Source organism: Ciconia boyciana, chromosome 10 (genome assembly GCF_034638445.1).
Source record: "Ciconia boyciana chromosome 10, ASM3463844v1, whole genome shotgun sequence".
Lineage (NCBI taxonomy): Eukaryota > Metazoa > Chordata > Aves > Ciconiiformes > Ciconiidae > Ciconia > Ciconia boyciana.
In genome coordinates, this window is record NC_132943.1 from 38,332,911 (window position 1) to 38,350,242 (window position 17,332).

At 42.1% G+C, this 17,332-nt stretch overlaps 1 long non-coding RNA gene across 1 annotated transcript; it reads right to left on the reverse strand.

The window, feature by feature from the left end:
• Positions 1 to 43: 43 nt before the first annotated feature.
• On the reverse strand, positions 44 to 14,561 carry LOC140657809 (uncharacterized). The gene is made up of 3 exons (XR_012044501.1): positions 14,400 to 14,561; positions 4,447 to 4,485; positions 44 to 240 (listed from the first exon to the last, which is right to left on the reverse strand). It is a non-coding gene; the product is annotated as an uncharacterized lncRNA (long non-coding RNA).
• Positions 14,562 to 17,332: the final 2,771 nt, after the last annotated feature.

Below are 17,332 nucleotides of genomic sequence, written 5' to 3' on the forward strand. Positions count from 1 at the left end.
AGGCACTTACACATATACTTATTTTTATGCACATGGACCCTGATTTAGTAAGGTAATTAAGCACACACTCAACTTAAAAAAAGACATGAGTGTTCTCAGTGAAGTCAATGGAACAATTCGAGTGCATACGATTAAGTGAACACGTGAGTGTTTCCAGGGTTGAAGCTGATTTTCTTTTCGCAGGTAAGTCACAGCAGAGGTTGGCTCTTAGGACCCTTTCTCTGATTGTGCCACTACAACCTATAGACAAAGCAAGAAGGAAGTCTGTGACTTGACAGGTAAAGGCTGAAAACAACTCAGCAGCGTTATTTTAAAGTGAATTAAAACTGTCTGAAATATATCCAATCGATCACAGAAATAGTAGAACATACTCCTATAAAGAGAGTTATACTTGCCTGTTCCTAGTCATTGCTCATAAGACAAACATCAAACTGTTTGACCTTAAAACCATTTGACAGGGACAGGAGAGAGCTATCTGTCCCAAACTCGTATCTTCTAGTTTTCTTAGTTTGCCACTAGAGCTTTCTTGGACTCATTTAGACAACTAACTTTGAATGCTCATGGCCAACATTCTGTCCCTGCGAGCAGTACAGGGTAGAGGGATATTAATGGGAGTGGAGGATACAGCTTCTCCAAGCCATCCTTCTCAAGGCAGGCTTGTTTGAAAGACCAGGAGGAGCAAGCTCAAAACCATTCCTACACAATGAACCAAGAGCCATGAGGACTTCTCACCACATTCAGTGTCATAAGGACCGGGTGGCCGTGCCCTTCAACCTGCCAACGCTACTGCTGTCTGCCATCTCACCTGCCCGCATAAGATCTCCAGTCAGGGAGGCATCTACCTCCAGTCACTTTATTGTGCAAGTGCAGGGCAGTTTACAGGCAGAAGTTGCCTGTGCTGCAAGTTCATCTAGCCAGAGTAGGGCGCAACAGAACCTCGTCCTTTAGATCAAAAGTATTTTTATACTTTTACAACAATCTTTTTCTCTCTCACCACACAGAGACTGTTAATATAAGATCCTGCTTGTATTTGGCTGGGCTACAGACATCTTTGTACGACTTTGTGTGAGCTAGGCAGCTGTGACAGGTACGCTTCACCGTCCCCCCACCCCGATAAAGAGAGGGGCTTTTGGCATGGCCATCACCGGCTTTTCACGCTTTTTGTGTCTGCCGTGCCCCAGGCAGTACACACCGTGGCAGGGGAGCAGGAGAGGGGGGACCCCTTGGTCACCAGACAGTGAGGCACCTTGGCTCGGAGAAGCTTCTGGATCACGGCCAATTATGACCACAGCTCAGATCCGACCCAGGGTATCAATGGGGCGCTGCCGGAGACCCCCTTGGAGCGTGGTCTTCTCGGAGCAGCTGGCCTGTGGTCAGGACCTCTCCCCTCGGGTTGGGACGTGACCTGAGGAAGCTTCCCGGGACTGAGTGCCCTCACCTCCTGTGGTGAGGGCTTTCTCCTGGATATGTCCTTGAGTGAGCCCTTGTAGTCTAACACTGTAGTCTAACAGGAGCCCTGGTGGAAGGCCAGGGCTTACGTAAAGTTGATAAGGGGGATTCAGCCTGGAACACTGAATGCCTCAACAAGAATTACTGTCCTTGCGAGTAAAGCACATCCTGGAGAAATATGTAAGCTAACTAAGATGTTTTGGGAACCATCTGAAACAACTAGCAGAAGTGTGCTAAGAGGCACCCTTACATGAACTATCCTCATTATAACACTAAGAGTCACAGCCCTCGAGCTGGAGACCCCAGCCCAAGCAGGGACCCCTCACCTCTGAGTGTGTGCAGAATATTAAAGTAGCACTGTAGCTTTAAGTTGAAATAAGAGAAATGTAGCCCAATAGAAAACTGCTTTGTGTAATGACTTATGCATATGCATAACCAGACTATATAAATACTGTACCTGTATGACCGAACTCTGCGCTAGCTTTATGGAGCTACCACCTAGCACCCATCTCTGCGCAGACATGAAATAAAATACCTCTGCCCTGTGTGTATATTGGCGTCTCGCACACTGGGTAAACGACTTCACGCTTGTGGGATAACACCCTCCCACACCCCCGGGTGAGCGAGTATACCTGCCGGGTGCCCACGAGACAGCGAGCGTTTCCCCCTTTGCGCGCGAGTGTGCGTGCGCACTTTGGAGCATCGTTCTCCTGTGGAATTCTTGCCGTGTAGTAGCAATACCCCCACTGACACCGCGAACCTGTTATATGTGAAATGTTATCGGAGTGTTGGTTGGTTTCGGTTTACCTCTGTTTCTCCTTGGTTTCTGTTGTGTGGTTTTGGCTGTTTTGCGAAATAAAGTTGTTTGAGCTTGTCCCTCGTTTGAGTTAGTTTTAGTGTACCGCCGTGACAGCAACCCCCGAGTTACTCTGGATACCCACTGATAGAAACTGAGTGCAGGCAATTTTGCACAGCTTAGTCCTTGGACTGCCCCTAGAGATAACCTTCTACCATTGCTATCCTATTCAATCTTTCATGGATAGGGTATAAATATATCATTACATTCCTCATCTGAAAAGATTCCAGCTAGAAAATCTTTCAATCAAAGAGACTTATTTTGCCAGCATGATGTCATCTCAGAATCCTTTGTTTTCAAAAAGTTACAGCCTGAGGTTTTAGATGTAGGGATTCTGGGACAAATTCTCCCTGAACTGGGATTGCTTTAGGCTTAGAAAAACAACCCTAAAAGATAAATCCATCCATAGAAGGAATGAGCATAGGAAGATCGCCAGCAACATGCAAGCAGTATATTAACCTTTACCATAGTCATCACCTCTACAGCTGACATCAGGATGTGGCTGAGACAACACGGACCTCCCTGGGATTTCTGTGAAAGCCTGTTAACCAGACTTTGGCCTCACAGCCCCGTAGGGCCCCTGACGTGGACATATGCCGTTCAGAGCAACACTGAAGCTGTTTTAACAGCAGAATCCAAGTGGCACACAGTGACTTCTGGAATTGGAAAAGTATTGTGCAATACAATAGCATTACGGCAAGAATCTCTGCTCAGCTCCACTTTTGATTTTCCTTTTGTTTCCGTTCTTTTGAAGCTGTATACAAACACTGCTCTGGAAACTGTGTCATTGCTGCCTGGTCATCATCTTACCATGTGAGTCCTGAACACCTCCCTCAGCCTGTCTGGAGAAGAGCAAATACTTCTGCTTTTCTTTCTGTTCTCAAGTCTGACGCGCTCTTCCAATTAATGCCCTGTTTGTGAGCTGTTACCAAGTAAATCTGGTCAGATGCCATGTGAGCATAGTTTCACAGACTCCAGAAAATTTACTTCTCATTGTCTGGCATGAGACCACTCTGGTCAATGGAATTACACAGATTTTAAAAAAGAATCAACCTCCAAGTGGGCGCAGTTACAGAAAGCCTAGGAGGCATAAAAATGGATAAAAGTAAAAGGAGTTAAGTTCAACACATGTCCCTTACACGAGTCTAATCTGTAATAAGCTACTTTTTAAAAAAATTTGAACAAGGATGAAAATACAATTAAAAAAGTCAACCTATTCATGCAATTAATCATCAATCTAGAGAGAGCATCTCTTCCCAGGCAAGCGTGTTGGAGCAAAACTACTGGAATCATTCAGCAAACAATTAGATGATCCTGTGGGGAACGATGCACCACAGAGGTAATGAGCCACCTAGTTCTTACTTTCATAATAAAATTCTCCTGCTGTTTTTACAGAAAGGCTCTGGGGAATGCAATATCCAGCAGGCACACCAAGACTTAAAATACACTCTGCAGAAAGCTGGTTGGCCTTTGGATACCATAGGTCCCTAATGTATGAAACATACCATCTGTATTTAGAAACCACACGCTCCATTACGGGCATTATTTAAAGTTCTGTTTGACTTATTAGAGACTTAGGTATATGCTAAATGCCTTTCTTCACACTGCGACTCTTCTGAGCTGAAGAAAAGCAGTGACCGAGATTAAAAAATGCTTCAGACGACCAAATAGACACAATAGCTCAGCTGACAGCTGCCCAGGAGATGTCCACGTTCCCACCACAAGCATGCTCATCCCCAGCGTCCACCGCAGAAGGGGTCTGGGAGAGAGGAAAGCATTAACCTCAAACTCTGGACCCCTTGGTAAGAATCTTACCTGACCTGCCTAACAGTTGTGCTATCCTGGATTTGGGAAGTGCTAGAGCCTGGCGAGGTGAGAGGGAAGAAAGGGGTTAGGGGCCTCAGGGCAATGCTCAAGGAGGGCACAGCCACAGGAGGACAGCTTAGTCTGTTAGTATGTTCGCTTATTGCTGGTTTGCTCGTTTCTTCCTCAGACAATGCAAACAACACCATTTTAAGACACTTTCTGCTAAGTCTGAACATAAATGATTTATCCTGCCACTGCATTTGTCTACCTGTGTACAGCAGAAGCAACCCCATATGGCAAGTGATTTGTAATAGATGGGAATTTGAAGAGCATACCTTCAAAACTTGGGTTCTGTTAAAAACAGGCATCCGTACCTAAGGGACAAGAAGCATCACAAATGTTAGTAAAGGACGTCTATTTTTATGTAGGGCGTAAATCAAACCTGTTGACAAGAAGGAATTTGGATCTGTCTTTGCCTGTGTGGCAACTGGTTAATCACCACTAAAACTTCCATGGCTTCAGGAACTTTCAGGCTGCAGAAAATTATCCTGTGCTTCAGCAAATGCTGTCTGTGCATTGAGTTTCCAATGGTACGGTCCCAGCACACCAGGTATTGGTTTCCAACTTGGAAAACTCCGATTATAATAACCCTAACTGAATTCAAGGTTTGTTACAAGATCCTGTGCCTTGCACTAGTCCCACTCTGATCGCCTGTAACTCGCTAAGATCACCTCACTGGATCTCAGGAACAGGCTTTGTTCTACTGCATGGTAATACCTGATATACTTGCTCTGGATAGAGACTTCAAACTTTTCTCATACCAATAACTAAAATCTAAATAAAGATATCAAATGTTTTCTCCCATTTTCTCATTTGCTTCTTGCTCTTCAGAGGCATTATCTAAATATCTACTAGTTCAGATACTCTAAAACAAGAACATGATTTAAGACAATGAACAAAATTTTAAACAAGTATTTCCTAAAATTAGTTGCAGGCAGATTAAGTATCTACAATATCACGAGAACTTCAAGTTCTTAAACTTGGAAGTGCCACTGACGTCCTCCCCCCATTAGCTGCACGTGCCAAGGGCCTCATTTGGTTCAACTTCATCTCTGTAATGCATCCGCAACATTAGCTGCCTCAGCTAGACTGATGAACCACTCGGCTTTATTAAGTTTCTTAGCCATTTCCCAAAACTTGCTACTTAAGTCTTTTGACAACTGTTCTGATTACTATAAAAATAGGTCATGTAATTTGTCAATACATAACATTTCCCGCTCATTTTCAATTCAGTCCTCTTGGGATTCACAGGTGAGGAGCCTGCGTTACAGATCGGGAAGCGTTACCGTGGTGGAACCCTCCATGCAGCATGAGACCATGCATGGAGATCACTGTACAGGGCTCATGAAAATTTCATTAGGCAACACTATAGGAAGTCTAACTGTGGTTCAGAGTAATTTTAACTGCCAGTTAAAATCTCTTCCCAAGACTACCCAAGACTGCCAAGAGTTTCTGCTTGGCCATCCCCAAAGAAATTATTCTTATGCTTTCTGGACCAGAGCCAAGCATCAAGAATCAAAGCCCCAAATCTTCCTCTTTCTCTACCTTTCCTGACTAATAAAGATGAAAAACAGCAGTCTTGGTTTTACTACTCCAAATTCTTATTTGTTTCAAAATTGTTTGAATGCAGCAGGAGCTTATCATGAGGCAGTAAAATGCTCTTGACCACTGGCTTCCATATTTCTTCTTACCTTTTGCAGTTCAGATTTGTGTTGAATTTCATAACCCTGACATCAGATACGACGACACTGTTATTGCCAACAATGTTTTATGGGTGAGAGGGAGCTCTCTTAGTTGTTTTGGGCCAATTTCCATCTACCATGGAAAATGGACATAAACGGGAGAATCCTGTATTACCTATCTACACTTGTTAACAGAATGAATCTCTACTTTCTTTTCCTCAAAAACCTCACTGAAAACATCCCTTTTTCGTGTCCTTCATATTCTTACTGACTAGACAGAATTTACTGGGATTTTTCTCTTGTGATACCAAACAAGTTTAGATCCTGAAAAAACTATGCAGAAAATAAAGGGGGGAGAAATCCAAAGAGGACAAAGAGAAACACCATTGGAAAAGTTTTCCAGCTCACCAGGTCTCATTTAAATTATTTGCTTTCTCATTGCTTGAGACAACTTTGCCCTTTGCATGAAAAATCTCAGGGCTCACTTTGACTTTAGCAGCAACTTTCCTAAAGATTTCTTATCACTGCCGTTATTTTAAATCTTAACAAGTAGCTGAACTCTAATGTGTTTCTCTCCACTAATACAAAACCCACAATTATCTGCCAGTTGGCTTAAGGATTTAAAATTCTTATAAAGGCTTTGCTGTCAACTTTTCACATTACGTCTGGGAATTAAATCCCTCAAAAAAAAAAAAACATAAATATAGCCTTATCACCTTCTGCAATGAAGTCAAATGATACAAATTATTTTCTTGCCATCCTTTTTGCACAGATAAATAGACCGGAGTCCACAGCTCTGTTTCTAGTTCTCCTGACACAGGCAGTGCCCGAGACTTACCAGTTGGAAGTCTGCCAGAGCTCCCAACTGCTCCTTCTTCTTCTGGCTTGATGACTCAGCACTTACTATTAAAGGTAAAGAATTATAGAAGAGGTGGTTTTCTTCAAGGCCTGAAAAGGAGGGGGGGCTGTGGGTTATTGGTTCGTTGGGTTTTCTTTTGTTGTTTGTTTGGGGATTTTTTTTCCCTTTGGGTTTTTTTTTGTTTGTTTTGCTTGGGTGGTTTTTTGTTTGGTTTTTTTTTTGTTTTTGGTTTTTTTTGTTTGGTTGGTTTTTGGTTTTTTTTTTTTTTACACACAATAAGAAAATGAATATTTATCCCTTCAACTGATGTCTGTGACCTCTCTTGGGCTCCCTGGCCTTTTTGTTTATTTGTCTTTCAATAAAGACTAGGTGTAACATCAGATAAGAAAGGGGAGAAGGGAACTGACAAAAACTGCAACTTTTCCAAGAGAATCCAATAAACAGGCATTTATAATGCAGACATTTCTGAGCCACCTTGTTGAGCACCATTAAATTCACCTTCATGCTGCAAATCCACCATACCAAAACATCTGAGACATGCCAGCAAACTGAACCACAAAGGAGTTTCTGTCAACGTACCCAAGCCTCTGAAAACTAGCCTAGTGACTGCTATTTATATTTTAAGTCTTTGACAGACACAAAACAAACTTATTTGGTGCAATATATGCAAATGTGCTATCAAATACTGGTGCCTTTCAGATTTCAAAGCACGTAATTTTTTTGTGCTGTTTTCCACATAATCTGTCCTCAAATAAAGGCATCAGTAATTTTGACTTGATTACACTATAATTATTCAAATATCTTTCATTTTATACTCTGGACTAATTTCCATATCCGTTGTTATCATTAGAAGAGATTGTTATAGGTGATCTATCTCATATATTTCCCCTAATTGAAAAATGCAGTTCTTGAACAACAACAACAGTTATGACAACAGCAATCCTGTTTAAAGGCTACTTTGGCAATACAGCTGTAATTATCGCAAACAAACTATGGCAAGGCACCGTAATTAATAGCAGAGCAGAAGGACAAGCTGCCAGCAGTTAACTTTGTCCTTTTTGCCTAGTTTGTTTCCTCACCACGATCCAATAGACAACGCTGGAACTTTGCCAGGGAGCTCACAAAGTAAGCTGATTATTTATAAAACCCTGTAACACGCAGGCTATATCCCAAGTAAATGTAGTGTAGCTGCCTTATACTGCAGACCCTCCAGAACCAGAACCTCCCCGGCTGGACCTTCCAGCAATCGGTGACACCCAGCGCATCCCTGAGTCATGGTGCAGCACCATCTTCCCTATTAAAAGGCATGCTTTTCCCCAAATAACCTTTCTTGTTGGCGGATTCTTGCTGGATATGGGAAGGGAGGAGGGGTAGAACGATTCACCAGAAAAAGTGCAGCTAGGGCAAATGAAGACAAGAGTTACTTCTTCCCAGATCTCCCCCAAAACTGGAAAGGAACCAAGAAGGAAAATGTCAGACGACAAGACTGCGTGGTAAAGATGAGAGAAGTGCGAGAAAGGTTAAAAAAAGGAGACTGAGACAATAGAAGAAATAGCAGAAAAGGAGACCAGAAAATAAGAGAAGGGGAAAATTAACTGTGAGAAAAGGAACCACGTGCTGAGAAGAGGAAAACCAAAGGATAGTCAGAGACATAAAAGAGTGCAGATGCATGAATTTCATATTTGCCAAACACCAACACAGCTCTGAGGAAGAGGTTCAGGTGCCATGGACCGGAATAAAAGAGAGGATGGAAATACCCAATGAAATGATGAAAATGAGAAGGAAAAACAGTGTGAATAAAGAGTGGCATTAAGATTAAAAGCTCTTCAGCGGAAAGATTGCCTTTTTATTGTGTGCTTTTGCAGAATTCAGTAGAATAGGATTTTTAGCATAACTCTTTTCTCCAAGTGCTACTTCAGTACAAATAATTAATAACAATAACAGTCAAAATAATTCATAAGACTAATGACTTTACAAATGATTTTGTGCAGTTCTCAAGGGTAAGTGCTCCTTTCCCTCAACTCACTACCCAAAAATCACCAGCAAATCTAGCTGCTTCCCTTGACAGCTCATCTTATCTTTCTCCTTACTTTATTTCAGCTTGAATTATGGGCCAATTAATATACTTTCTACCTTATAAGCAGAGCCAAAGAAATCCCCTACAGTAGCTCTGTACTGAAGCTGACTGCATGTTGTGTTGAATTTGTAATGAACACCCTTCCGCTGGCACCCGGCACCGCTTTTTCAAAGCCAAGTATTTTGGATAGGTAAATAACAAATGCTGGATTTGTCAGATGTCTGGAACATTGGCATTTTACCATGGATATTGCAGCATCTGATTACCACACTACAGTGTTAATATCTCTTTTTAAATGTATGCTCTCAAGAAAACGAGTTTCCCTACAATCACATTTGATCATTAACTTATCCTTACAAAATATGGACCAGTTCCAGCAGAGCCTACTCACTCTTCCTTCATACTGACGTTCTTCTCTTCCGTTACATATATTGGGCTGATTTTGTAGCCAGAACAAAACCGCAGAGAATGAAAGCCCAGAGAGTATTCTCTGGTCTGGTTGCAGACATGAGCCAAGCTGTCTGGATGCGAATCCACCCCAGCCTAGATGCATGCGTCCATGGCTTTCAGCACGTGCCAATGGCCCCACCTTCTCCAGATGCACCGGTGTCTGCAGTGTTCTGCCAAGGTCCATCCAGCAGCACTGCATTTCTGGCAGGGAGCTGTCAGCTGAACGTGGGAATGATCCTATACGTCTGCTAGCCACTGCATTCGTCCCTGTTCTAGCTATCCAGCAGCACGGTATGTTGTGAGAAAAGGGAGAATTGGATAACCTTAGTGTTGAAAGCCTTTTGTTATCCTTCTGTGGGCTCCTTCTAGTTTCTTACTATCTCGTTTTCTAAGTGAAAATATTCTTCAGGTGCAATTTCTCAAAAAAACCCCAAAACAAAACCAAACCAAAAAACCAAGCAAACACCAGAGCATATTGTCACTTTTTCTTACAGCCCTTTCAAAGTAAAATAAGTGGACTAGCAAGGACTTCTCTTTCTTTACAGTCATGCCACTATTGTGCATGTGAATGACTATCTTCCCAAATGCCAGTTGTCAGATAGCACTGTTGTATTTGATCAGTGCAATTTTAATTTCTGTAGATGAAATAATTGTAATTGAAATAGAATCAATGCAGATTAAAAGGCAGGCAGGCTGCTAGACTGATCTTCTCCAGGATCCTTCTCCATAGTTCTCTCCATCCTACCTCTTAGTCAATGGGTAACAATGGAGGAAAGGTTGAAGGCAAAATGGAAGGCAGTGGCGATTTGTATTTACAAGAATAAGTTATTTTGTTTGCCTGTGCATTTTCCAGCATTGTGGACTCTCAATGCTTGAAAAACTGGTGGATGTATTTTAAGAGAATCCAGGAAGAAAAACTCATTCATGTCACCTTTGTACTGGTCTTACTAATATTTTACCATGCTGCTAACTGTGACCCCAGCACACATACACTGTATATACTGTAGAGCTTTTTTTTTTTTTTGGCAGAGGTAGAAAGGGATCTGAAGTTTCACCAATTCTGTTTATAAGCGGAAGCCGAAAGAATAGCTGGGCCATCCATCTGTAGAAAAAGAGTTTCCTCAATTCATATAAGTAACTTGAAGAGATTTAGAGGAATGTCTCTGTGCTGAAGGTCAGTTGCCACCTCCGCTGTTCTGGGGCCACTGCCGCCACAAGAGTTCGTTGAAACTTAAATGCTTGCATTTTTAAGTAAGTCACAAATTCCTTATTCTAAATAAAACCTCCCCACTATCTCTAAAGAACCCATTTTTGTGCTAGCAGCAGCTACATTGCAATAGTATAAACTTTTACTAGTGTGCATGCTGATCATGTCTCAGCACGTTTGAATGAGCAAGGCTCCCCTGTAATTGCAGTTTTGTTATAAATCCGATAAATAATAATGCAACATGAAATTACATTTGCTCTTCATGCTGTCATATCACATCATATGGAATGATTTGTCTAGTCTCAAACTAAAGGACCCACTCAGCAAGCTGCTCTCCAGTTTTTCCTTCTGTGTCTCTAAATAGCATTCCGTAATACTGTTGGGAGAGCTAAAAATAAGCTGGGAGGGGGGAAAGTGTTTTGCCTAGGAGGCAAAATATCCTCACACGTTCATAAAAATAAGTGAAAACAACAAATCTGCATCAGCTTTCCTTAAATAGCAGCAGCCACACAATGGCAGGCAGCAGTACGCACAGAGACAGCTGGTCCTTATTGAAATAAGGAGGGGAAAGATGAGAAAACAGAAATCAGCATCCTTGAGTACTGATATGGTTCATTTTGTAAATTTCAAGTGTCTCTAAATAGCTCCTACAATGCAGGGCACAGTTTTAGACAAACCTATGATAGAAGAACATTTCCAACTTTTCCTACATCAAGAGAAAATATGATTTGTAGCAGCTTCTGGCAGTAGTACCACGAGCTAGTACCAGTTATATCCAGCCAGTAACTCGTAGCTAAGCCAGACTGACACTTCAAGGAGCACCTTTCAGCAACAGGGAGGGACTGATCAGTTTGAGGAATATTCTTAACACTGGAGCCGCTTCCTCACTTTCAAAACTACCTTCTGCTGTAGACCTCCAGTGCGTGATTGATCTGACGCTAGGTCCCAACAGTCCTTGACAGCCTCCCACATCTACTCGAGGCAGTAAGCAGCCTGTTGTCTTCTCTTCAGAGGTTCAGCAATTAACAATTCATTTTATCATGCAATATTAACAGCTGTAATAACAAAGCCAACCTGAGCAGCAGCGATACGAACAACAACAAAGGAAAAAAACCAAACCTGCAGCACTCGGAAGAGAACTAAAAGTGGTTTCTTCAGAAAAGTGGAAGTTCCTTCAGGGATGAAAATAGGGAGAAGAAAGGAGAAGGGCTGGAGCCAGAAGAGCTGCCTCCCCACATCAGTTCTGGGCTGAGAAGACGCAGCTGGTTTGACGACTTTGAAACCAAATACCAAAATACATTTGCATTCAAGGCACAACAGGCGCGCATATCAACCCTGCAGCTCCCCATACACATCCCATTTCCCAGCTGCGGTAAGAGGTGCCACATACAGAGACCACCACCTTTACCCAGCCCCTGGGGCCGCCTCACTGGCGGCGAGGTTGCCGAAGGGACCTGTTAGGAAAAAAAGAAAGTGGGAATAAAAGAGCTTGGCCTGCTGGCTCACTAAATGAGATCCCCTGACCTAGCAGCAAAAATCACAAGGAGGAAGGGTCTGAACGTGCCACAGAAGGTCGCAAAAGCTTCACTTGTCCCCTGGTTTCTATTGCAACTACGTTAACATTTTTCTTTCCGAGTTTGGCAAAGGTTTTAATAAACTACTGATAGGGCAGGATGGTAGTTATGTCTTCAGGCTGATACAGCCAGAGGCCTGAACTGGGGAAGAAGTGGCTGACCAAGCCGAGGATCCAATCCAACAAGTGCCAGCAACCGGCGAGATCAACTCCTCCGTGGAACAAAAGACACAAAACCAGGGGGTTAATTTTACATATAGCTATAAATATAGGATCACACAGCTGCAGGTACCGAACTGCCCTTTATCATAATACAGCTGTCCGATTTCCTAAGCCCACTGCAGAGCTCTACAGGCGTTCTTGACCTGTTTTGAGTCCTGAACTCCTACTGGAAATTATTCATGCAGACCAAACGCCAAACTGAATGCAAGTGATCTGCATTGCAGATAAGGGAGCTAAAAGACATGTTTGGGAAGGAAATGTTTAACTGATTGACTAAATTACTTGACTTAAATACTTGTCTCCAAAGATTATATTATTTAATCCTGTTGATATTTGCATGGTGATAGCTGGGGTTTATGCTTTAATCTGTCTGAATTAAAGTGAATAAATTGGATCATAAATATTTAAAAATCAAGCTGGACCTCCTATCTCACCGATTTTATCTTTCCTTTGGGACTCAATGCTATTTTGATTCGATACTTGCCCTTTTCTCTGAATTCCATATTATACCAAACTCATTACAATGATTGCTGTAATGTGTGTAGCCCTAACTGTAAGCCTTTTCAATAAATGTCTTCTGCTTTGTTTCCGGTAATGTCATCAGGACACGTAGGAGAGGACAGTCTCAGGCAAGAGCCAGCCCGTGGGATCGCCGTGCCCATCCCATCCCTGCTCCGGTTCTGGTGGAGTCGAGGAGCCACATGATCACTCCTGGGAAGGCCATACGAATGATACAAAGGAAAAGGCCCTGACCCAAGAGAGCAACAATCATCTTTGAAAAAGCTACAGAGATCGTAATAGTAATAACTTACTGCTTTGAGATACATGGAAAATGCCAGTTTCCTGTTGTCTGGGAAGGAAGAAAAAGGGAGGGGGAATTTGTGACTGCAGTAGATATTTCAGTTAGAAGAAGTCAGCTTTATAAAAACCACAGTTTCAGAAGGGGAAATCAAAATATTTCCCATGAAAAAGTTAGTTAAGATTTATTTAAATAATTACAAGACTAACTCAGTTGCCATCAGAAAAGTTATTTAAAATTAGCATTCTAAATCAAATCCTTAAAGAGAGACAGAAGGGGTCCTAGTCCTGCAGCATTGCTGCTTAGTCAAAGCATTCAGAATTCAAATCAGACTATTAAATGCAAAAAGATAAAGAATAATGCACAGCGATTACTTTTGTTCACTGCTTCCAGCTTTGCTTTACAGATATAAAATATACTTAAAACTCTGGCACTTTATTATCTCTAACGTTACTACCCGTTTATAGCGAAATCCTGGATACGCTTTCCTAACCGTAACTGAGGTGTGGTAGAAAGTGGAGCTTAAGTGACAATGACAGGCTTAAAATTATAAACATAAGATGCTTTATGTATAACCCGTGCATAAATTTTATCAGGAAATAATGGGCCGTGTACACCTCCCTCTCCTTTGCTGAACAGATAGATCAGCAGTGCTATTCCTAAACCTTAAAACCAAATAGGTAAATAATCTGTTTAATTTAGTAATTAAGAGTTTGCCTGGGGCATTAATATGTGAGATCAAAAGACTTGCTTTGTGAGTATTAGAAGAGTATCTAACAAGTAGCACAACTCTGCAAGCCTCTGACTCGGTTTTACTTTTCCTGACTAACTTGAATAACTGCTGCAGTCACAGATCCACGCTCATTGCCCGTGTGTACAACAGCAAGTGCCTTTTGCCTCGCTGCAAAGCGTGGGAAGAGGAAAAGAGCCTGCGCAGTAAAGGAGTCCATAAACGTCCAGGGGGCTTAAAAGGCAGGAACGCCTGCTGCAGTCACGCTGGATGCGTTGGAAAGCAAGGGGCTGGTAACTGACTGGTCTGTGCTGACTTCCCCAAACAAACACCTCGTGCCCCGACTCCCAGGAGGAGAGTAAAATGAAGCAATCCCTCAAATTATCATTCACAAAGGAGAAATCCAGACGGTCTGCAGCAACCTGCATTTCACAGCCGTGTGGGCATAACACTGACCCAGGGGAAAAAAGATTGGGACTGCCAGCCAAGGGGCAAAATGGCGAGGAAAGACAGGACGTGTCCTGAGGAACCACCACGAAATGAAGGCAGGCTCCTTCACACACTGGACAGCTCATTTTGGTACTTCGTCTATGCTTACTTGCGCCGACCACTGGCAGGAAGATACTCACCTGTTTAAGTGTTGCTAAAGCTCCAGCTATACTGCATATCTATTTGCAGGTCTTCCAAGGAAGAAGAAACCAGATGCCTGGGGGAAGGGAGTACTCCTGTCTGCTCAGGAGTACTTGCGCCGACCACACAGATCAGCCACATGTAGTTACCCTTGACATAAATTCTAGTGTTGCTTCTAGCCTAGAAGACAAAACAGAAGGCAAGAAGATGGTGACTTATCGTATTAAAGAAGGACTGACTTAAGAGATTTATCAGATTTTGGTTACTGGAGCATCAGGTATTTATTCTATCTTTATGCAGACAAGACACAATCAACGGGCTTCAGGATTTGACCCAGTAACAATTACACGTTGAGAAGTGCGTTGGTTGGGTTTTTAAAGTATTTTCATAGTTTTCATAAGAATTCCAGCATTACGGACTACTGCCTCTTGGCAACAGTTGTGGAAGAGCTTATCCTCCGAATCAATCGGACCCTCAACATCTCCAATCAAAAAGTCATTACACTGTATTGCTGTAGCACTCTGCTTCTCACCAAATATTATTAGCTTGGACAAAGCCTTGTGCTAACGCAATTACAGAGTTTCCAGTTTAGACCAGGTCTGCATCTGAATGGCTTAAAATGCAAGCAGAGCGTAGCTGAAAAAAAGACCACGTAGGTCTTAAAGGTGCTACAAGTGTAAATTAGGTATAAGAAAAAAAAAATCTAGGGAAGACTAATTTTTCTTTTGCTTTCATATATTTTATTAATCAGGACCAGTCTAGCAGAGAAGCACTTTCAGAAAGCACATCAGTCAACAAATCTGACATTGCCTCTCAGTGAAAGACCAGGTTGATGTTAGGTTGCAAATTAACCTCCAGTATGGCAAACGAGAAACTCCAACTCAAAAATAGTCACAGAATTAAAGGCTGAAGAATGGTTCAAAACTCAATAACATCACGTATTCTGCAACAGCCCACAAGACGTGACAGATGTACTACTCTGCACCCTCATAATGTCTGTGCCACAGTGAGACTTTCCAGCTAAGACACATCATACTCCGTGACTTGTCACTCATAACCAGAGGAGTTGCATCAGTGCCTGCTAAAGTAAAAGATTTCTACAAAATGACAACAAGAGCTGTATTTCTTCCTACAAGAACTAAGCTCGCTGCTGCTTCTTCCATGCGTCCACCCCACAGCAGCCTAAAAAGTTAGCCTTTGAACTCTGGATGTGAACTTGGATCCCAGTACTCACATTTGTTAAAATAAACACTAAGTGGCCTACAGCCAATTTACCACCAAAATCCAGCAGACACAAGAACTGTAGGTAGGTTGGTACTAAATTGAATCCGATTGCATTTCTCTGGGTTTCCCAGAAGCATCTCGCTCACATTAGCGCTGCATTCAGGAGCCCACAAAAGGAAGAGTTAGAAACACAATTTTAAGAGATTTAAAATATTTATGGACTGCGGCTTCATGATTACAATAAAACCTATTGCCCTTCTGGGGCATCTCCAGTGTTCAGGTCCTCAGCTGTATGAGGAGTTTTCCATTATTAACAGGAGATTGGCAAGTAATTTAACGGTTCTTTTAAACGCTATAAGCAAATTGTTGAAGCAAGCCCATATAACCCTGGAAAGAATTTGTGCATGCTCTTCTAGATACAGTTTGACTCTTATCTCCAGACGACATGATTTTCTCCTTAATTCATCACTTCTGGCTTCAAAGCTAAAAGTGTGTAACTTACTTAGCAATGGAGAAAAGAGAACATAGAAGAAGCATCTGCTGTAGGGCTTTAAGCCTCTGTAGAGCTCTACAATTTCTCTTGATTCCTCAGCGTGCATTTTTCATCATCACAGCCTCTCAGAAGTTTTGACAAACTGGTGGGCACATTTTAAGAGAATCACAGAAGGAAAACTAATCCATATCATCTTTGCACTGCCCTCTTACACAGATTTTCTGTTACTGTGATTTCCGCTAATTGTGACCCCAACATTCGTATACATATACACACACACACATATATGCAGGGATTTGTTTGTTTGAGGGTTTTTGAGTGAGAGTTGTAGAGGGGCCTGTGATGTGATCAACTCGGCTCGTAACCAGAGGTGATATCTCGGGCTATTCTGTAGAAAGTTGGTCAACAGCATTTTGGCCTGCCATTTCCAGCACCAAATTAACCCTTGGATTTTGTATGAAAGGGGCAGCATCAAGAACAGAGGCAGACCATTTACTTATCTGTGCAAAAAGCAGTCTAATTAATTGTAATTAATCATTATTAAGTGGAAATATAGGGATGTCTTGTTTGGCACCGATTATTAACATCAGGAAATTGCTGTTCAGGGGTAGAAAGTAACTGGCTTTAAACCGCAAACAAACTAAACTAGGAACTGACTTACTCTCCTACAGGCACAGCTTTAAGCAACTCTTGTTTCTTGCAGGAGGCAAAGGTGCTAAACCCCACTTTGTCGGATGCTGCGATAATCATGGGTGGCAAAGACTGCACTTCTCCATTTACAGGGATTAAGCAAAGCCATGGCTTCCCTAAAAATTTCATTCTGTTTTCAGAAGTGTTTATCACGACACGGGAGGTATTACAGAAATGCATATGAAATTCAACTGATTTCTTTAGCAAAAAGAATACAGAACCTGTATATTCTTATTTCTAAAATGCAATTTTTAAAAATGTTAGCTTCAGATCAGAGAATATAAAATTATTTCCTTTAACTTCAACCCAAAGGAAACCTGAAGAGCTAAGCACCTCTGTCGCTAAAGAAAGCGCATTGCACCATCTGCTGGACACTTGTTAAACCAAGTTCTGAAAAAGAAACCAGTGTCCACAGGTACAGGCTGCTTGTTTCACACCCTGAACTCAGGCAGAAGCACTGTGTCCAAATGCCGTAACTGCAAGCATGGAAAATCATTCTGAGAGTCAAGATTTCTGCTACAGGTA